This window comes from Schistocerca serialis, chromosome 3, assembly GCF_023864345.2.
Source record: "Schistocerca serialis cubense isolate TAMUIC-IGC-003099 chromosome 3, iqSchSeri2.2, whole genome shotgun sequence".
NCBI classification, from domain to species: domain Eukaryota; kingdom Metazoa; phylum Arthropoda; class Insecta; order Orthoptera; family Acrididae; genus Schistocerca; species Schistocerca serialis.
Window position 1 is genome coordinate 492,868,742 of NC_064640.1, and position 6,117 is coordinate 492,874,858.

At 48.0% G+C, this 6,117-nt stretch overlaps 1 long non-coding RNA gene across 1 annotated transcript in view; it reads left to right on the forward strand.

Annotated features, from left to right (window-relative positions):
• LOC126470381 (uncharacterized) overlaps nucleotides 1-1,608 on the forward strand; it is a 319,496-nt gene extending 317,888 nt beyond the window's left edge. The window contains exon 3 of the long non-coding RNA XR_007586173.1: nucleotides 1,438-1,608. This is a non-coding gene — a long non-coding RNA (uncharacterized LOC126470381). The remainder of the gene's footprint in view (nucleotides 1-1,437) is intronic.
• Nucleotides 1,609-6,117: the final 4,509 nt, after the last annotated feature.

The window sequence follows — 6,117 nt, forward strand, 5'->3', positions numbered from 1 at the left end:
CGTTCAGGTTTTGACTTCAAGTATTAGGATGAATGTATATGATATACAAAGCAGGTTACCTAACGTATGGAGATGTAGGAGGATTTAAACATTATGTACTAGGATGACCTAACCAAAATGTGGTTATCTTACTGCTTGGTGTAGGGTGAACCTAGGTAGGGCGGTTTACAAGAAGGGTTTGATGAACAATTCGAACTTGCAGTTGAAATATTCATATATTAATAATTGTGGTGTACTAAGAACTGCTCTCTTTCAAGAAGGAATCAAATTCTGCTGATGATATTTTCAACAAATGTCCAGAGATTATGAGAAACGATATACACCACATTTGTCGCAATTCAAAAGTGAATTAAAATACGCTGTAAAGATGTGAGAATAATATGTATCCAACCATTTGTTTTGATCAGTATACTTAGAACAGTTGTTCTGGTATGGCTCCTCTAGAAATAACTGCAAGACTATCGAACGAATGAATAGTATGTAATGGCGGTTTCCGTGAATGAAAATCTTAAGTATGAAGACTAAAAAAAGCGAAAACAGACTGAGGATTGATGAAGCTATGTGCATAAGGTTATGTTTCACAACAATTTAAGAGTTACTACTATGTATACGATTACATGTTCATTAATTCTGTTTCAATCGCTTATGAGAGAGTCAGATTTTTTAGAAATTAAATCTTCAATTGCAGCAATCACTGAGAATTGATTCTTGAAATATTGAAATCACTTTCCCACCCGTATTAGTAGAGGGACAGTTTTTTCATCCTGTAGTTTACCATTCGATCATTCGAATGACACATTGGCTGTGACTGAGGTACAATATTTTCAGAGATTTTCCAAAACTGTGTGTAACTTACCGATATGAATAGACTCTACTTTAAGTTTGCTATATATTTAAAATAATTTCAGTTTACAATCAACATGGAACTAAGACATTGAAAATCCGTTCGCGATTTGTTATCAATGAAATCCACCCAGTCTCTCAGCGGAGAAAATCCCCGACCCAGTCGGGAATCGTACCCGTGCCCGTAGGACGGCAATCCGTCACGCTGACCACTTTTTAATTTTTTTATTTTCTTTTTTGTTTTTCCTTTTTTATTTTTCATTTTTTGTTTTTTCTTTTTCCTTTTTATTTTCTTTATATATATATATGGCCCCTATCACTCATACTACCCCCAGAAACCTATCTAACCAAAAAACAAAAACAAAGCTAGTGCCACCGCCACTTTCATTCTAAAGCTTACTAGGACGGTCGTGCGCCACCACTTCAGGTCCGCCCACGAACAAAAATTAAATATGCCTCTGAATATTTTATTTAAAAAAGGAGAAAGGGAGGGGTGCAATACTTTATTATATTTTATTTGTTGCTCATTTTGATCTTATTTTGTTCTTATGTATTTATTTGTAATTTTTTGTTCTATTTTTCCTTTTTTCGGAGGTTGTCCACAGCAGCCAGACGGCGGGATGTCCTGGTCGTCTTCTCGTTCAGCGAGGGTGAAACACCTTCTAATTACCGTTGATGTCTCTCATCAGTCCATCATGTGCAATCTACCTTGTCTCTTCTCACCTCTGGTACACCCCAATGGTCTGGAGGGCGTGTAAACAACGACCCCAGGTAATTCGCAAAGAGCGTACCATACGACGCATAACGCCGAGAAATCGTGTAGTTACTTGTTAAATAAAGACAGAAATCTAACAAACCTGCAACGCTCTCATTTAAAATGTATGCCAATACCATATCCTTAACCCACACCGTGGCGTTATGACGAGTAGCAGGGAAGTAAGTGACATCTGGAAGAATCAGCTCGGTGGGCTCTACGGACTGAACTGTACGTCGCAGCAACAATGCCAACACGCGCCGTGTGAGGAGCCAGCAGTCGGTAGCCGTACCACAAATGAAACGGTGCATGTCGGTATCGACAGCGGCACACCTGGGGCAGAGAGGATCCACGGCAAGATGGATCATGTATAAACGTTGTCGGGTGGGGAATTTTTCAGTCGTTATCACATACCACAGGGCCCTTACCGTGGTGGGAAGGAAAGGTGAGGATGTTACTCCACACCCGTCTCCAGCCAATCGCCGGATGTCGACGTTCAACCACATTAGCAGGCAGCGTCCGTTGAAAGTAGCGGTAGAAGTTCTTGGTGCTAGGATCCAGCGTGGTCGGCAAGACATCCAACAGATATGTCGACCAGATGGGTGCGAATGTGACACAGTGCTGGCGTGATATGTCCAGTAGGGGGAGGGTAGCCTTGTCCGAAGTATGTAGGCGATGCATCGTCCGCAGGAAGAGAGCGCGCGCCCTGTTGTGCACGTTTATCATTCCAATGCCGCCTGCGTGTGTGGGCAACGTTAGCGTCTCGTAACGGTTCTTGAACACCCTACCCTCGCTGACGAAACGACCGAGGGCCGCCTGGAACTTGGCAGCGACCGTAGCGGCCATCGGGAGAACGTGTGTAATGGTTAAGTTTCGGAGCGAGGTAGTCGTTGACAAAATGTACCCACATGATGAAGTCAAGTGTTCGAAGGTTATGGAGGCTAACTTGCGTGCATATCACATTAAGTAGTCCGCGATATGTGTATGCTGCTGTACGCTGCACGTTCCGATGGAAGGTCACTCCTAAACACTTCAGCGCCGGGACTTTGGTAACGGGAAATGGCGTACTCCTTTGCAGTCCTTTGCCCACATCCATGTAGTGCGACTTTCGCAAACTGATACAGATCCCGGCCACCTCTCCGCATTGCTGAAGCCACGTGATCGCCGTACATGTATCTTCTGCTGACATCGCCAAGAATACTACATCGTCCACATAGGCACAACATTTAAAATGCACATCGCGGAGGCGAATGCCCTCCAAACGCTGTCGTAGACCATAAAGTGCAGGCTCGAGGGGGACGGCGAAGAGAAAGGCTGACAGACTTGTCGCACTGAGCGCTCAATAGTGAACGGTGGCGAGCGGTAACCATTGACCAGAACTGTGGAAGGGGCTCCGTGGATGAGACGGATAACCACACCTGCCGATATTGAGGACAGTCCCATTTTCTCTAAGACAGCCTGCAAGAAATGGTGTTCAACTCGGTGAAATGCGTGGTCTAGGTCCACAGCCACGAAGGTGCCTTCTAAGCGGCATGCCGACATGAGCGCCACCACATCTCTGTAATAGATTAACGCCGTGTGTATATTACTGCCACGTCCCAAACATGTTTGGACTGCATGAATGGTATCATTGACAATAGTGAGGAGGCGAGCACGAGGAATGCGGGCAAACAGCTTGTAATAAGAATTCAATAACGTCATTGCCGGAAGTCTTACGGTCTGCACCCCCCCACCCCCTTTGGTTTTGACACAGCGATGATCATGCCATCCAAAAATTCGGGGGGGGGGGGGGGGGGGCGCGGAAGTCCAGATCCAGGAGTTCGCAGCACATCTGTCGCTAAACTTCCTCCATCAGGTCAGAAAGGTGCTATAAAATTCTAGAGGAAGACCATCAGGTCCAGGTGATTTGTTTCTCGCGCCCCTCGAGAGGTTCAAAATGGTTCAAATGGCTCTGAGCACTATGTGACTTAACTTCTGAGGTCATTAGTCGCCTAGAACTTAGAACTAATTAAACCTAACTAACCTAAGGACATCACACACATCCATGCCCGAGGCAGGATTCGAACCTGCGACCGTAGCGGTCGCTCGTCTCCAGAGTGTAGCGCCTAGAACCGCACGGCCTCCTTGAGAGGGGCGTGCACGTTTCTTCTCACCTGACGGCCTCCAAGAACGTGGCGTCACCTTGCGCTCTACCCGAACGTGGCAGGTCGTGCAGGACGTCCTCAATGTCGTTGCCACGCCGTTGATCTGGTAGATAGAGAGTGCGCTAATAATTTGTGAGGGCACGGGATATGGTGGTGTGTGTCTCTGCGCGTTGCCCATCCGCAGAAATAACTACCGTGATGGGTCGTCTCTTACAGTGTCTCCGTTCTCTGACGATGTGATAAAAGGAGGCACGTTCCTCTGGGATGGAAGCTTGCGGTGTCGATTGAACCCACGTGCCATCCAATCTGTCAGCCGTGACATGCAGAAGCCGTGCCTGTGTCCGGTGGACGGCCATTTGGCGCTCTGGCGAAGGTGGTTGAGACGCTAGCTCCCGCAAGACCATGTAGTAAAACTCAGAGGTGGATCAGAGCCAAAACGCCGTTGATCTGGTAGATAGAGAGTGCGCTAATAATTTGTGAGGGCACGGGATATGGTGGTGTGTGTCTCTGCGCGTTGCCCATCCGCAGAAATAACTACCGTGATGGGTCGTCTCTTACAGTGTCTCCGTTCTCTGACGATGTGATAAAAGGAGGCACGTTCCTCTGGGATGGAAGCTTGCGGTGTCGATTGAACCCACGTGCCATCCAATCTGTCAGCCGTGACATGCAGAAGCCGTGCCTGTGTCCGGTGGACGGCCATTTGGCGCTCTGGCGAAGGTGGTTGAGACGCTAGCTCCCGCAAGACCATGTAGTAAAACTCAGAGGTGGATCAGAGCCAAAACGCCCTGTCTCGTCCATATGCCATGAGTGTGCATCGAAGAGCTGATTTGAAGCAGTATGTCCACCATCGTGTCGTGTAATCATAGGTATGACGTCGTCGCTCACATTTGTGTCAGGCATCAGTGACGGCTACACGGCAAGCCTCTTCCCGGAGAATGTTAACGTTAAGAGTCCAAGGTCCCTACTACGGCTAGACTGTTGTCGTGGCAGAGTCACGGTGCAGATGAAGGCCCGATGGTCTGTGAATGCAGGGGGCCACAGCTCAGCACCGACAGTCGGTGCCCGAAGACCTCGGGAGACATAAATCCTGTCCAACCTGCTGGCCGAGTGGCTGGTGAAGTGTGTATATCCGCGTCGATGACCGTGGATTAGCGTCCATGTATCATGCAAAGCGATATCTCAGACTGTAGCATGTAGGGCTGGACATTGGACATGGTGAGGGATCTGATCCTCAGGTCTTAAGACGCTGTAGTGGTCGCTCGGCCCCAGACTGTAGCGCCCAGAACCGCACGGCCACTCCGGACGGCATCGCCTAGTAGTATGGCCGTATCACTACCACCGTCGGAAGTTGGGTTGACGTAAGACGCGTAACCAATAAACATCCATGAGCAGATCAGGCCGTACCTCTTGAAGAAACACGATATCAATGTACGGCCCTCGAATCATGTCCTTTAACAACTGAATTTTGATCGTGGAGCTAATGCCGTTGACATTGACTGTACCTATTCGATACACCTGGGTCATTTGATTGTACGATGACGTATCCTGCAGTTCATTAAGCCTGATTGCGCCACATCGTCCGTCCGACCTTCCCTGTCACCCGCACCGGCTGCAGATTCCTTGACTTGCGCCATCGGCTGGTGGGTTTCCCGGTTCCCCTTAAGAGGTCAGGATTCCACTACATACAGGAGGCGACTACACGGGTAGCGGGGGCTGCGTGGAAGAGACTGGGCGATTTTTTAGGTTAGAGGGTCTCAGGGAACCACAGAATGGGCGTCCTGAAACGCCGGAAACGCATATCCTCCTATTTCCATCTATTGTACTGTAAGTTTTTTCCTTATTTTGTTACCTGAATATATGACATTTCTGTGCCTTTATATATTGTAATTGTTTTACTATTTGTATATATACGTATATATATTTATGCATTTATGTCGATGTATAATTGGTTTGTTTCGTAAATATTATTTGTATTTTTACGCTGGGTCTTGCCTAGGGAAAACTGCTATCGAACGAATACATCGATAGGTCGTGTGAAGAATCAAGTGTGTAGGATCTTTGGAGTGCTAAATCTGCCGCGTGGAGCGCGGGCAGAGTGAGAGTCCGGCTGGAGTAGCGAGTGGAGCAGAGGTGTTGTGTGACGCTCCCGCGGGTTGCCGCGCTTTCGGGGTTTAGCAGCATGTAATTGCGCTCGACTTGCGATGATAGTTTCTGACATGGTGTCGCGGACGGGAAGCATTAGCTGGCGCACATCAAAAGCCCGTTTCGCCTGGTGACCGTGTCGAGAAGAAGGCGCGCCAGCATCCAGCTTCTGCAACAGCGACGGCCGACAATGAGTGACTGCCGCCACCTCCTCGATCGACGGCTTCAAACCTT